The 16,245-nt window shown below is 41.9% G+C and overlaps 2 long non-coding RNA genes across 2 annotated transcripts; both read left to right on the forward strand.

Moving 5' to 3' along the window:
- Positions 1-1,518: 1,518 nt before the first annotated feature.
- Positions 1,519-4,330, forward strand: LOC135509865 (uncharacterized). Its single transcript, XR_010450996.1, has 3 exons — positions 1,519-1,632; positions 1,805-1,861; positions 4,252-4,330. It is a non-coding gene; the product is annotated as an uncharacterized LOC135509865 (long non-coding RNA).
- A 207-nt stretch (positions 4,331-4,537) lies between these two features.
- Positions 4,538-15,469, forward strand: LOC135509866 (uncharacterized). The gene is made up of 3 exons (XR_010450997.1): positions 4,538-4,597; positions 6,058-6,100; positions 14,854-15,469. It is a non-coding gene; the product is annotated as an uncharacterized LOC135509866 (long non-coding RNA).
- The last annotated feature ends 776 nt before the right edge of the window (positions 15,470-16,245 follow it).

Raw genomic sequence — 16,245 nt, forward strand, 5'->3', positions numbered from 1 at the left:
AATTACACTTCCCAGGGCTTCCAGCAGATGTCAACAGTCTTTAGAAGTTAGTAGTTGTTTCCAGATTTATATTGAGAAAGGGAGTTGAGTAAGACCAGTCGGTGGCTCACTAGAGGACAATGATGTTTATCTCTGGGGCATGCGGGTGTGCCGGTCGTTCCTTTTCCTCTGTCATGGAAACGCTACGGTTGAAATATTATTACATATTTATGATGAAACGACCCTAAGGATTGATTGAAAACATCGTTTACATGTTTTTACGAACTGTAATGGAGCTTTTTTAACCTTTCGTCTAGATAATGGTAACGTGCTTTTGAATTAGTGTACTAAACGCGCAAACAAAACGGAGTTATTGGGACTTTATCGATGGACTTTATCGAACAAAACAAACATTTCTTGGGAGTCTTGCGAGTGCATTCTGACAAGGATAAGCAAAGGTAAGAGAAGATTTATAACTTTTGTTGACTCCACAACTTGGCGGGTAACTGTAGAGCTTTGATGGCTGATCGCTATACTCAGAATTTTGAATAATGTGTTTTCGCCAGGAAAGCTATTTTGAAATCTGACAAAGCGTTTGCATTAGAAAGAAGTTTATCTTTAATTCTATATAAAACAATTGTATCTTTCATCAACGTATATGATGAGTATATCTGTAAATTGATGTGGCTCTGTGCAAATTCACCGGATGTTTTGGAGGCAAAGCCTTACTGAATATAACGCGCCAAATGTAAAATAAGATTTTTTAAAGGTTTTTGGAAAATAAATATGAACTTGATCATACAAAACATTCATGTATTGTGTAACATGTTGTCCCGGGAGTGTTATCTGATGAAGAATATCAAAGGTTAGTGATTCATTTTATTTCTGCTTTTTGTGACTCCTCTCTTTGGTTGGAAAATTGCTGCATGCTTTCTGTGACTAGCTGATGAGGGGTTCGTTCCCAGACAGGTGATTTGAGCTGTTTTTGACATAATATGGACTTTGTCTTTTACCAAATAGGGCTTTTCTCTATACCAAACCTATCTTGTCACAACACAACTGATTGGCTCAAACGCACTATGAAGAGGAATTCCACAAATTCACTTCTAATAAGGCACCCCTGTTAATTGCAATGCATTCCAGGTGACTACCTAATTATGCTGGTTAAGAGAATGCCACGAGTGTGAAAAAACTGTAATCAAGGCAAAGCGTGGGTTCTTTGAAGAATCTCAAATATAAAATATATTTGATTTGTTTAACACTTTTGTAGTTACTCCATGATTCCATATGTTTTATTTCATAGTTTTTATTCTACAATGTAGAAATAGTAAAAATAAATAAAAACCCTTGAATGAGTAGGTGTCCAAACTTTTGAATGGTACTGTATGTTTAAGATTATATTATTCTGATTGATTATAACTATTTACTGTTGTTTCCTCTGGTGTTTTTCAAGCTGGGGGCTCTACCCCATCCTCCTCCCTCCCCCTCTCTCCTCCCTCTGTCTGTCTCTGGGTTGGTGGCTGCTCTCTCCATCTCTGATCATTCTACTGGTCCTGTTCTGCAAGAGGAACAAAGATGGAGCAGCTGAACCCAGAGATGTTACGTATGCTGACGTGAGAATCATACAGGAACCAGAACCCAGGAGAAGGAGAGGTGTACACACACGCACACACGCACGCACGCACGCACGCACACACACACACACACACACACACACACACACACACACACACACACACACACACACACACACACACACACACACACACACACGCGCACAGTACAGTGTCTTTATGTCTTCAACCCGTTGTCTCGTCTCCTCCAGAGAAGTCTCCAGGAGCAGATCCAGTCTACTCTGCAGTGAAGACCTCCAACACCACAGGTACTGTAGTGCTGTATAACACTATAACACCACAGGTACTGTACTACTGTATAACACTATAACACCACAGGTACTGTAATACTGTATGACACTATAACACCACAGGTACTGTACTACTGTATAACACTAACACCACAGGTACTGTAATACTGTATAACACTATAACACCACAGGTACTGTAGAACTGTATAACACTATAACACCACAGGTACTGTAATACTGTATAACACTATAACACTATAACAGGTACTGTAGAACTGTATAACCTTATAACACCACAGGTACTGTAATACTGTATGACACTATAACACCACGTACTGTAATACTGTATGACACTATAACACCACAGGTACTGTAATACTGTATAACACTATAACACCACGTACTGTAATACTGTATGACACTATAACACCACAGGTACTGTACTACTGTATAACACTAACACCACAGGTACTGTAATACTGTATAACACCCCAGGTACTGTAGTACTGTATAACACTATAACACCACAGGTACTGTAGTACTGTATAAAACTATAACACCACAGGTACTGTAATACTGTATAACACTATAACACCACAGGTACTGTAATGCTGTATAACACTATAACACCACAGGTACTGTAATGCTGTATAACACTATAACACCACAGGTACTGTAATACTTGTATAACACTATAACACCACAGGTACTGTAATATTGTATAACACCACAGGTACTGTAATACTGTATAACACTATAACACCACAGGTTTACCATGCTGTATAACACCACAGGTACTGTAATGCAGTATAACACTATAACACCACAGGTGCTGTAATACTGTATAACACTCCTTCATACAGCTGGACAAGTCTGTGTCAATGTGACTGTCCCTCTCTCAGCTGGTCAGTCTGTGTTAATGTGACTATCCCTCTCTCAACTGGTCCAGTCTGTGTTAACCACTCTCTCTCCTGTGTTTAGTTCCATTGTGGATCTGGTCCATCTGTGTTAATATCCTCTCTCTCTCTCCTGTGTTTAGTTCCAGGTTGATCCGGTCCAGTCTGTTAATATCCTCTCTCTCTCTCCTGTGTTTAGTTCCAGGTAGATCTGGTCCAGTCTGTGTTAATATCTTCTCTCTCCTGTGTTTAGTTCCAGGTGGATCCGGTCCAGTCTGTATTAATATCCTCTCTCTCACCTGTGTTTGGTTCCAGGTGGATCTGGTCCAGTCTGTGCTGATATCCTCTCTCTCTCTCTTGTGTTTAGTTCCAGGTGGATCTGGTCCACTCTGTGTTAAAACCTCTTGAAACTCCCCATCCCGGATGCGGGATCGTGACTAAAGCCTCAGGCTCATTAGCATAACGCAACGTTAACGATTTCTGAAAATCGCAAATAAAATGAAAATAATGAGCCTGCTCTCAAGCTTAGCCTTTTCTTAACAACACTGTCATCTCAGATTTTCAAAATATGCTTTTGAACCATAGCAATTGACTAATTTGTGTAAGAGTATGCTAAGCTAGCTTAGCATTTTGAGTAGCATTTAGCACGCAACATTTTCACAAAATCCAGATAACCAAATAAATAAAATCATTTACCTTTGAAGAGCTTTGGATGTTTTCAATGAGGAGACTCTCAGTTACATACCAAATGCGCAGTTTTTCCTGAAAGCGTCTGTGTAGGAGAAATCGCTCCGTTTTGTACATCACATTTGGCTACCGAAACGAACCGAAAATTCAGTTACCTACAACGTCAAACTTTTTCCGAATTAACTCCATAATATCGACCGAAACGTGGCAAATGTTGTTTGGAATCAATCCTCAAGGTGTTTTTTCACATATCTCTTCATTGATATCAGTTCGTGGAAGCCTGCATTCTCCTCTGAATTCTGTGGAAAAATACTTGCAGCTGACTTTTGTGCACCAATTTCGCGCAGGACACCGGGCGGACACCTGGTAAATGTGGTTTCTTATGGTCAATCTTCCAATGATATGCCTACAAATACGTCACAATGCTGCAGACACCTTGGGAAACGACAGAAAGGGCAGACTTACTCCTCTCGCATTCCACAGCCATATAAGGAGACAATGGAAAACAGAGCCTCAAAAATCCTGCTCATTTCCTGGATGCCGTCTCATCTTGGTTTTGCCTGAAGCTCACGTTCTAGGGCACGCACAGAGAATATCTTTGCAGTTCTGGACACGTCAGAGTGTTTTCTTTTCAAAGCTACCAATTATATGCATAGTCGAGCATCTTTTTGTGACAAAATATCTTGTTTAAAACGGGGCGTTTTTTCATCCAAAAATGAAATTGCGCCCTAGAGTTTCAACAGGTTAATATCCTCTCTCTCTCCTGTGTTTAGTTCCAGGTGGATCTGGTCCAGTCTGTGTTAATATCCTCTCTCCTGTGTTTAGTTCCAGGTGGATCTGGTCCAGGTGATGTGACCTATGCTGACATCAACCACACTGATAAGAGACAACACAACAGGAGGAGGAGGAGGAAGAAGGAGAGACCATCAACACTCCCTCATCTTTCTGGAGTAAATCATATGACCATCAACACTCCCCTCATCTTTCTGGAGTAAATCATATGACCATCAACACTCCCTCATCTTTCTGGAGTAAATCATATGTATTTACTGTGTTTTTAACAATAGTTGTATGTATCTCACGAGTTGTGACCTGTTTATGTGTTTCTTTCAGAGAACGTTGTTCCAGACCCCGTCTACTCAGCAGTGAAGACAGACAGACAGAGATACAGGTCAGTAGGTCGTTCCAGACCCTGTCTACTCAGCAGTGAAGACAGACGGAGAGACAGGTCAGTAGGTCGTTCCCAGACCCTGTCTACTCAGCAGTGAAGACAGACAGAGATACAGGTCAGAAGGTCGTTCCAGACCCTGTCTACTCAGCAGTGAAGACAGACAGACAGGTCAGTAGGTCGTTCCAGACCCCTGTCTACTCAGCAGTGAAGACAGACAGAGAGACAGGTCAGTAGGTCGTTCCAGACCCTGTCTACTCAGCAGTGAAGACAGACAGAGAGACAGGTCAGTAGGTCGTTCCAGACCCTGTCTACTCAGCAGTGAAGACAGACAGAGATACAGGTCAGTAGGTCGTTCCAGACCCTGTCTACTCAGCAGTGAAGACAGACAGAGAGACAGGTCAGTAGGTCGTTCCAGACCCTGTCTACTCAGCAGTGAAGACAGACAGAGAGACAGGTCAGTAGGTCGTTCCAGACCCTGTCTACTCAGCAGTGAAGACAGACAGAGAGACAGGTCAGTAGGTCGTTTCCAGACCCTGTCTACTCAGCAGTGAAGACAGACAGACAGAGATACAGGTCAGAAGGTCGTTCCAGACCTGTCTACTCAGCAGTGAAGACAGACAGAGAGACAGGTCAGTAGGTGGTTCCAGACCTGTCTACTCAGCAGTGAAGACAGACAGACAGAGATACAGGTCAGTAGGTCGTTACAGACCCTGTCTACTCAGCAGTGAAGACAGACAGACAGAGATACAGGTCAGTAGGTCGTTCCAGACCCTGTCTACTCAGCAGTGAAGACAGACAGACAGAGATACAGGTCAGTAGGTCGCTCCAGACCCTGTCTACTCAGCAGTGAAGACAGACAGACAGACAGAGATACAGGTCAGTAGGTCGTTCCAGACCCTGTCTACTCAGCAGTGAAGACAGACAGAGATACAGGTCAGTAGGTCGTTCCAGACCCTGTCTACTCAGCAGTGAAGACAGACAGACAGAGATACAGGTCAGAAGGTCGTTCCAGACCCTGTCTACTCAGCAGTGAAGACAGACAGACAGAGATACAGGTCAGTAGGTCGTTCCAGACCCTGTCTACTCAGCAGTGCAGACAGACAGACAGGTCAGGCTCAATGATGATGATGAAAAGTAGAGATCACGGCAGCCATTTTGTGCCAGAGGGCTCAGCAAGACCCATTTAGTTTCTGTGCATAATGTAGAGAATCATTGTACCATCAAAACCACTGTGAAATATATTTTCTAGAACCAAAAATATTGTTGTTTCAGCTGTTTCTGAAAAGGCAACAACAAAACATAAGAGAACGTACATCACATAGACCAGATCCACTGCTACTAAGACATGCTTTAACTTTTTAATTACAGATCTATAAGAGACATTTCTACGTGCATTTTGTCAGGTCGCCACAAAAATAACATATTGCCAGTTTAACTAATTAAACCTATGTGTCCTATAGGTAGAGCTGTATCTGGATCCAGGGAAGTAATGTACAGACTGAGGTAGGTCCAGATCACTGTATCACTAACCCTAATGTACAGACTGAGGTAGGTCCAGATCTCTGTATCACTAACCCTAATGTACAGACTGAGGTAGGTCCAGATCACTGAGGTAGGTCCAGATCACTGTATCACTAACCCTAATGTTCAGACTGAGGTAGGTCCAGATCACTGTATCACTAACTAGGTCCAGATCACTGTATCACTAACCCTAATGTACAGACTGAGGTAGGTCCAGATCACTGTATCATAACCCTAATGGACAGACTGAGGTAGGTCAGATCACTGTATCACTAACCCTAATGTACAGACTGAGGTAGGTCCAGATCACTGTATCACTAACCCTAATGTACAGACTGAGGTAGGTCCAGATCACTGTATCACTAACCTAATGTACAGACTGAGTGTAGGTCCAGATCACTGTATCACTAACCCCTAATGTACAGACTGAGGTAGGTCCAGATCACTGTATCACTAACCCTAATGTACAGACTGAGGTAGGTCCAGATCACTGTATCACTAACCCTAATGTACAGACTGAGGTAGGTCCAGATCACTGTGTCACTAACCCTAATGTACAGACTGAGGTAGGTCCAGATCACTGTGTCACTAACCCTAATGTACAGACTGAGGTAGGTCCAGATCACTGTATCACTAACCCTAATGTACAGACTGAGGTAGGTCCAGATCACTGTATCACTAACCCTAATGTACAGACTGAGGTAGGTCCAGATCACTGTATCACTAACCCTAATGTACAGACTGAGGTAGGTCCAGATCACTGTATCACTAACCCTAATGTACAGACTGAGGTAGGTCCAGATCACTGTATCACTAACCCTAATGTACAGACTGAGGTAGGTCCAGATCACTGTATCACTAACCCTAATGTACAGACTGAGGTAGGTCCAGATCACTGTGTCACTAACCCTAATGTACAGACTGGAGGTCCAGATCACTGTATCACTAACCCTAATGTACAGACTGAGGTAGGTCCAGATCACTGTATCACTAACCCTAATGTACAGACTGAGGTAGGTCCAGATCACTGTATCACTAACCCTAATGTACAGACTGAGGTAGGTCCAGATCACTGTATCACTAACCCTAATGGACAGACTGAGGTAGGTCCAGATCACTGTATCACTAACCCTAATGTACAGACTGAGGTAGGTCCAGATCACTGTATCACTAACCCTAATGTACAGACTGAGGTAGGTCCAGATCACTGTATCACTAACCTAATGTACAGACTGAGGTAGGTCCAGATCACTGTATCACTAACCCTAATGTACAGACTGAGGTAGGTCCAGATCACTGTATCACTAACCCTAATGTACAGACTGAGGTAGGTCCAGATCACTGTATCACTAACCTAATGGACAGACTGAGGTAGGTCCAGATCACTGTATCACTAACCCTAATGTACAGACTGAGGTAGGTCCAGATCACTGTATCACTAACCTAATGTACAGACTGAGGTAGGTCCAGATCACTGTATCACTAACGCTAATGTACAGACTGAGGTAGGTCCAGATCACTGTATCACTAACCCTAATGTACAGACTGAGGTAGGTCCAGATCACTGTATCACTAACCCTAATGTACAGACTGAGGTAGGTCCAGATCTCTGTATCACTAACCCTAATGTACAGAATGAGGTAGGTCCAGATCACTGTATCACTAACCCTAATGTACAGACTGAGGTAGGTCCAGATCACTGTATCACTAACTCTAATGTACAGACTGAGGTAGGTCCAGATCACTGAATCACTAACCCTAATGTACAGACTGAGGTAGGTCCAGATCACTGTATCACTAACCCTAATGTACAGACTGAGGTAGGTCCAGATCACTGTATCACTAACCCTAATGTACAGGCTGAGGTAGGTCCAGATCACTGTATCACTAACCCTAATGTACAGACTGAGGTAGGTCCAGATCACTGTATCACTAACCCTAATGTACAGAATGAGGTAGGTCCAGATCACTGTATCACTAACCCTAATGTACAGACTGAGGTAGGTCCAGATCACTGTATCACTAACCCTAATGTACAGACTGAGGTAGGTCCAGATCACTGTATCACTAACCCTAATGTACAGACTGAGGTAGGTCCAGATCACTGTATCACTAACCCTAATGTACAGACTGAGGTAGGTCCAGATCACTGACATCACTAACCCTAATGTACAGACTGAGGTAGGTCCAGATCACTGTATCACTAAACCTAATGTACAGACTGAGGTAGGTCCAGATCACTGTATCACTAACCCTAATGTACAGGCTGAGGTCAAAAACAAATCAAATTGAATACAACCTTACAGTGAAATGCTTATGAGTTCCTATCTGACAGTGCAGTTTCAATAAAATACAGAAAGAATATGAGATAAAAGTAACAAGTAATTAAAGAGTAGCAGTAAAAAAAAAAAATACAATATTTACAAGGCTGTACAGAGTCAATGTTTAGTTGAGGTGGGATGTACATTTGAAATCGGAAGTTGCAGCTATTTTAGTCTGAATGGGAATGTACAGTTGTAGTCGGAGGTTACACTTAGGTTGGAGTCATTATGGAGTCGTTATGGCTTTAAAGCTTCTGATAGGCTAATTAACATAATTTGAGTCAAAATGACTAATGATGATAAATACAATCCACCTGTATGTAATCAAGTCTCCGTATAAATGCACCTGCACTGTGATAGTCTCAGAGGTCCGTTTAAAAGCGCGGAGAGCATCACGAAGAACAAGGAACACACCAGGCAGGCCTGGAGGCCTTGTATCTGACAGTATAACACCCAACCCACTACACCCAGAGGTCTAGTATCTGTCACTAAGTAGCTTGCAGGATGTAGCACGTAGCATTGTGGTGTGGTGTGGTGTGGTGTTGTGTGGTGTTGTGTGGTGTTGTGTGTGAGAGTGAGAGTGAGAGTGAGTGAGTGAGTGAGTGAGTGAGTGAGTGAGTGAGTGAGTGAGGTGTAATTTGTACAGAACATTTCAGACACGGAATGCAACACAATTTGCTTCACAGGAAAAAAATACATATCTATGGAAATGTAAAATAAAATATTTACTACACAACAAAGACAATAGGATAAAAAAACATATTAAGTTAACAATTCAATTAAAACTGAATGACTTAAAAGTACCGTAAGGAAAAGCATAGGTTCTCTGGCAGATATGCAATTAAAAACTGTTTTGAATGCTCTCTCATTGCTAATGGCCTTGTTATATATGATGCTCTCATTTCTAATGGCCTTGTTATATATGATGCTCTCTCAGAATATCATGCTGGACCATCATAATGCAACTTTGACTTCATCCACTTCCTCTCTACAGTTTCTCTTTAATTGATTAGTTTCCTCACTCATCAAGGGACTGTCCGTTTGGATGTGTCCTTTTTCAACTTTACTGGATCTATGGCATCAATGGTTGCCCTTAATTTACTATTAAAGATCAACTTAATCACCACAAGAGGAAGGCAGAACAGGTGGTGGAATATTGTTCAGCCACTCAATTAAATATGTTCTTAATAATGGGCTCAGTATTACCCTGTTATGGGCAACAAGGTAGTATGAATCCCCAGTGGTGATCAGAGATAAAGCAACATCAACAATAGAGGATATGTCAATAGAAAACCCCTTGGTAATAACCAGGTCCAGAGTATGGCTGTGGTTATGGGTGGGCCCAGTAGAAAGCCCCTTGGTAATAACCCGGTCCAGAGTATGGCTGTGGTTACGGGTGGGCCCAGTAGAAAGCCCCTTGGTAATAACCAGGTCCAGAGTATGGCTGTGGTTATGGGTGGGCCCAGTAGAATGCCCCTTGGTAATAACCAGGTCCAGAGTATGGCTGTGGTTATGGGTGGGCCCAGTAGAATGCCCCTTGGTAATAACCAGGTCCAGAGTATGGCTGTGGTTATGGGTGGGCCCAGTAGAATGCCCCTTGGTAATAACCAGGTCCAGAGTATGGCTGTGGTTATGGGTGGGCCCAGTAGAATGCCCCTTGGTAATAACCAGGTCCAGAGTATGGCTGTGGTTATGGATGGGCCCAGCAACATGTTGGATAAAGTCCATAGAGCTAAAATGATTCAGAAATTAATTGGCCTTGGAGTCAGTCTCTTTGTCAACACGAATGTTAAAATCGCCCAACAACAATGATTATATAATAGATCTCAAGGATAGTAGACAATAGTTCAGTGAAATCAGTAAAGAATGTGGGCTATAGAGTGTTATGGCCAACACTGGTGGTTGACATTTAAACGGTATAACATGATGCTCTGGTCTGGTGGCTGACATTTAAACAGTATAACATGATGCTCTGGTTTGGTGGCTGACATTTAAACAGTATAACATGATGCTCTGGTCAGGTGGCTGACATTTAAACAGTATGACATGATGCTCTGGTTTGGTGGCTGACATTTAAACAGTATAACATGATGCTCTGGTCAGGTGGCTGACATTTAAACAGTATAACATGATGCTCTGGTCTGGTGGCTGACATTTAAACAGTATAACATGATGCTCTGGTTTGGTGGCTGACATTTAAACAGTATAACATGATGCTCTGGTCAGGTGGCTGACATTTAAACAGTATAACATGATGCTCTGGTCTGGTGGCTGACATTTAAACAGTATAACATAATGCTCTGGTCTGGTGGTTGACATTTAAACAGTATAACATGATGCTCTGGTCTGGTGGCTGACATTTAAACAGTATTACATGATGCTCTGGTCTGGTGGCTGACATTTAAACAGTATAACATGATGCTCTGGTTTGGTGGCTGACATTTAAACAGTATAACATGATGCTCTAGTGGCTGACATTTAAACAGTATAACATGATGCTCTGGTCTGGTGGCTGACATTTAAACAGTATAACATGATGCTCTGGTCTGGTGGCTTACATTTAAACAGTATAACATGATGCTCTGGTCTGGTAGCTGACATTTAAACAGTATAACATGATGCTCTGGTCTGGTGGCTGACATTTAAACAGTATAACATGATGCTCTGGTCTGGTGGCTGACATTTAAACAGTATAACATGATGCTCAAAAGACTCAGTCATCAAGCAGTCATCAAGTTACAACTGACAGCATTAAAAATAGAGGTCTCCCCCGCCCACCACACCGATATACATAGAGACTTATCAGAGCAGGAGATCTGTGGCTGTTTGAGGTTAGAGCTATATGTGAACAACATCTCCCACACCCCCTCCGCACATATATACATATAGCTACAGACATTTTACATGTATTTTTTTAATGTTTTGGTCATTTAGCGACTTACAGTAGACAATCTTTTAGCAGACTCTCTAGTCCAGAGAGACTTACAGTAGACAATATTTTAGCAGACTCTCTAGTCCAGAGAGACTTACAGTAGACAGTCGTTTAGCAGACTCTCTAGTCCAGAGAGTCATTTAGCAGACTCTCTAGTCCAGAGAGACTTACAGTAGACAGTCGTTTAGCAGACTCTCTAGTCCAGAGAGTCATTTAGCAGACTCTCTAGTCCAGAGAGTCATTTAGCAGACGCTCTACTCCAGAGAGACTTACAGTAGACAGTCGTTTAGCAGACGCTCTAGTCCAGAGAGTCATTTAGCAGACGCTCTTGTCCAAAAATACTTACTGTGTAGTGAGCGGATACAGAGAGGGAGATCCGCACAGACACACACACAGAGAGACCCACATAGACCCCCCAACATATACACAAACGCACAAACGCACAATCATGCACATCCCTCTTCTTCCCTTTGTTGACTGTTGCTGCTATTTTAGTCTGAATGGGAACGTTCAGTTGTTGTCGGAAGTTACACTTAGGTTGGAGTCATTAAAACTCGTTTTTCAACCACTCCACAAATTTCTTGTTAACAAGCTATAGTTTTGGCAAGTCCGTTAGGACATCTACTTTGTGCATGACACAAGTACTTTTTCCAACAAATGTTTACAGACAGATTATTTCACTTATAATTTCCTGTATCACAATTCCAGTGGGTCAGAAGTTTACTTACACTAAGTTGACTGTGCTTTAAACAGCTTGTTGAATTACAGAAAATTATGTTATGGCTTTAGAAGCTTCTGATAGGCTAATCGACATCATTTGAGTCAATTGGAGGTGTACCTGTGGATGTATTTCAAGGCCTACCTTCAAACTCAGTGCCTCTTTGCTTGACATCATGTGAAAATCAAAAGAAATCAGCTAAGACCTCATAAATAAATTGAAGACATCCACAAGTCTAGTTCATCCTTTTTTTGCAATTTTCAAACACCTGAAGGTACCACGTTCATTTGTACAAACAATAGTACGCAAGTATAAACACCATGGGACCACCCAGCCGTCATACTGCTCAGGAAGGAGATGTGTTCTGTCTCCTAGAGATGAATGTACTTTGGTGCAAAAAGTGCAAATCAATCCCAGAACAACATCACAGGACCTTGTGAAGTTGCTGGAGGAAACCGGTGCAAAATATCTGTATCTGTCACGTTCTGACCTTCATGTCCTTTGTTTTGTATTTATTTAGTATGGTCAGGGCATGAGTTGGGTGGGCAGTCTGTTTGATTTTCTATGATTTGGGATTTCTATGTTACGGCCTAGTATGGTTCTCAATCAGAGGCAAGTGTCATTAGTTGTCTCTGATTGAGAATCATACTTAGGTAGCCTGGGTTGCACTGTTTGTTTGTGGGTGATTGTGGGTGATTGTGGGTGATTGTCTTCAGATGAAGAGGAGGACGACCGTGACCTGAAAGGCCGCTCAGCAAGGAAGAAGCCACTGCTCCAAAACAGCCATAAAAATGCCAGACTACAGTTTGCAACTGCACATGGGGACAAAGATTGTACTTTTTGACAAATGTCCTCTATTCTGATGAAACAAAAATAGAACTGTTTGGCCATAATGACCATCGTTATGTCTGGAGAAAAAATGGGGAGGAGGCTTGCAAGCCGAAGAACTCCATCCCAACCATGAAGCACGGGGGTGGCAGCATCATGTTGTGAGGGTGCTTTGCTGCAGGAGAGACTGGTGCACTTCACAAAGTAGATGGCATCATGAGGCTGGAAAATGATGTGGATATATTGAAGCAACATCTCAAGACATCAGTCAGGAAGTTAAAGCTTGGTCGCAAATGGGTCTTCCAAATGGACAATGACCCCAAGCATACGTCCAACGTTGTGGCAAAATGGCTTAAGGACAACAAAGTCAAAGTATTGGAGTGGCCATCACAAAGCCCTGACCTCAATCCTACAGAAAATATGTGGGCAGAACTGAAAAAGTGTGTGCGAGCAAGGAGGCCTACAAACCTGACTCAGTTACACCAGCTCTGTCAGTAGGAATTCACTCAACTTATTGTGGAAGCTTGTGGAAAGCTACCTGAAACGTTTGACCCAAGTTAAACAATTTAAACAACCAAATACTAATTGAGTGTATGTAAACTTCTGACGCACTGGGAATGTGATGAATGAAATAACAGCTGAAATAAATCACTCTCTCTACTATTATTCTGACATTTCACATTCTTAAAATAAAGTGGTGATCCTAACTGACCTAAGAATTTTTACTAGCATTAAATGTCAGGAATTGTGAAAAACTGAATTTAAATGTTTTTGGCGAAAGTGTATGTATACTTCCCGACTTCAACTGTACATATTAGTAAAAATAGAGGCTGTTCAGAGCAGGAGATCTGTGGCTGTTTGAGATTAGAGCTATTTGTGAACAACATCTCCCACACCCCTTCGCAAATATATACATATAGCTACAACCTCAATCAGCCATAGATCTTCTGCTCTGATACGTCTCTATGTGGAACAACATCACCCACACGCCCTCCCTTTGTTGACTGCTGCAGCAGGGTCTATTTTAGTCTCCATGGGAACCAACATATTCTGTGTGATGTACATTCAGAGTTCTAAACACTTAAAACACCAGTCAAATACCTGGTTGAATCAGTCATTATAATTAGGCCTTATGTTGGGGTGTATGAATGTATCTAACTACACATTAAACACTGAGACCTGTTGGGGTGTATAAAAGTATCTAACTACACATTAAACACTGAGACCTGTTGGGGTGTATAAAAGTATCTAACTACACATTAAACACTGAGACCCGTTGGGGTGTATAAATGTATCTAACTACACATTAAACACTGAGACCTGTTGGGGTGTATACATGTATCTAACTACACATTAAACACTGAGACCTGTTGGGGTCTATAAATGTATATAACTACACATTAAACACTGAGACCTGTTGGGGTCTATAACTATCCCAGTGGTGTTGGAGGTCTTCACTGTAGTAGACTGGATCAGCTCCTCTGTCCCTCACTCATCTCTCTCTCCTCTCTCTTTACCTAGTGACCCTGTTCATCAGAACGTCATGGTGTTGGAGGTCTTCACTGTAGTAGACAGGATCAGCTCCTCTGTCCCTCACTCATCTCTCTCTCCTCTCTCTTTACCTAGTGACCCTGTTCATCAGAACGTCATGGCGTTGGAGGTATTCACTGTAGTAGACTGGATCAGCTCCTCTGTCCCTCACTCATCTCTCTCTCTCTTTACCTAGTGACCCTGTTCATCAGAACGTCATGGTGTTGGAGGTCTTCACTGTAGTAGACTGGATCAGCTCCTCTGTCCCTCACTCATCTCTCTCTCCTCTCTCTTTACCTAGTGACCCTGTTCATCAGAACGTCATGGTGTTGGAGGTCTTCACTGTAGTAGACAGGATCAGCTCCTCTGTCCCTCACTCATCTCTCTCTCCTCTCTCTTTACCTAGTGACCCTGTTCATCAGAACGTCATGGTGGATGGAATGAGATGCTCTCTTCAGCAGCGGTGAACAACCACAACCCTGTCAGTCCATCTCTTTTCTTCTCCTTTCTCTTATCTTCTCTCTCCCTCCTTCCCTTTTCACACCAACGGACTTATCTTTAGACACTGCAGCCTTGACTGTCATCAACAACATCAGCAACAGAGAGGTGTGAAGTTTCCACAACAGAGTTAGAGTCAGTTTATCATGAGAACATACAGACACCACTGACTGGAACCAGCTGACAGTATCAGTTGTAAAAGCTTCATTACTACAAACAGAAGGAAGGTTGTAGTGTTGTGTCCATGATGAATGATGTAAAGACTTCATTACTACTAACAGAAGGAAAGTTGTAGTGTTGTGTCCATGATGAATGATGTGAAGGCTTCATTACTACAAACAGAAGGAAGGTTGTAGTGTTATGTCCATGATGAATGATGTAAAGGCTTCAATGTGTTTAATGTTCTAATTGTTAATGTAAAATTGGAAATTGCATTTTACTATTATGTCATTGTGTGTTTATCTTGAGCAACACCAGTTTATGGTGCCAACTTGCCAAATAAAGCTTCCAAGGCATGGAGGTTCTATGTGTTGTATCCTGATATGTCCACTAGATGGCAGTGCTCCATGTGTTGTATCCTGATCTGTCCACTAGATGGCAGTGCTCCATGTGTCCACTCAATGGCAATGTTCCATGTGTTGTATCCTGATTTGTCCACTAGATGGCACCAGATGTCTCTATTATATTATGACATACCAGCTAAATCTACTGTCTCTACTATATTATGACAGAACAGCTAGATCTACAGTCTGGATTATATTATGTTAGACCAGCTAGATCTACTGTCTCTATTATATTATGGCATACCGACTAGATCTATTGTCTCTATTTTATTATGATGGACCAGCTAGATCTACTGTCTCTATTATATTATGACAGAACAGCTAGATCTACAGTCTCGATTATAGTATGACAGACCAGCTAGATCTACTGTCTCTATTATATTATGACATACCAGCTAAATCTACTGTCTCTATTATATTATGACAGAACAGCTAGATCTACAGTCTTGATTATATTATGACAGACCAGCTAGATCTACTGTCTCTATTATATTATGACAGACCAGCTAGATCTACTGTCTCTATTATATTATGACATACCAGCTAGATCTATCTTTTGTCTCTATTTTATTATGATGGACCAGCTAGATCTACTGTCTCTATTAAATTATGATGGACCAGCTAGATCTACTGTCTCTATTATATTATGACAGAACAGCTAGATCTACAGTCTCGATTATATTATGACAGACCAGCTAGATCTACTGTCTCTATTATATTATGGCATACCGACTAGA

The sequence above is a fragment of the Oncorhynchus masou genome, chromosome 23 (genome assembly GCF_036934945.1).
Source record: "Oncorhynchus masou masou isolate Uvic2021 chromosome 23, UVic_Omas_1.1, whole genome shotgun sequence".
Taxonomy (NCBI): domain Eukaryota; kingdom Metazoa; phylum Chordata; class Actinopteri; order Salmoniformes; family Salmonidae; genus Oncorhynchus; species Oncorhynchus masou.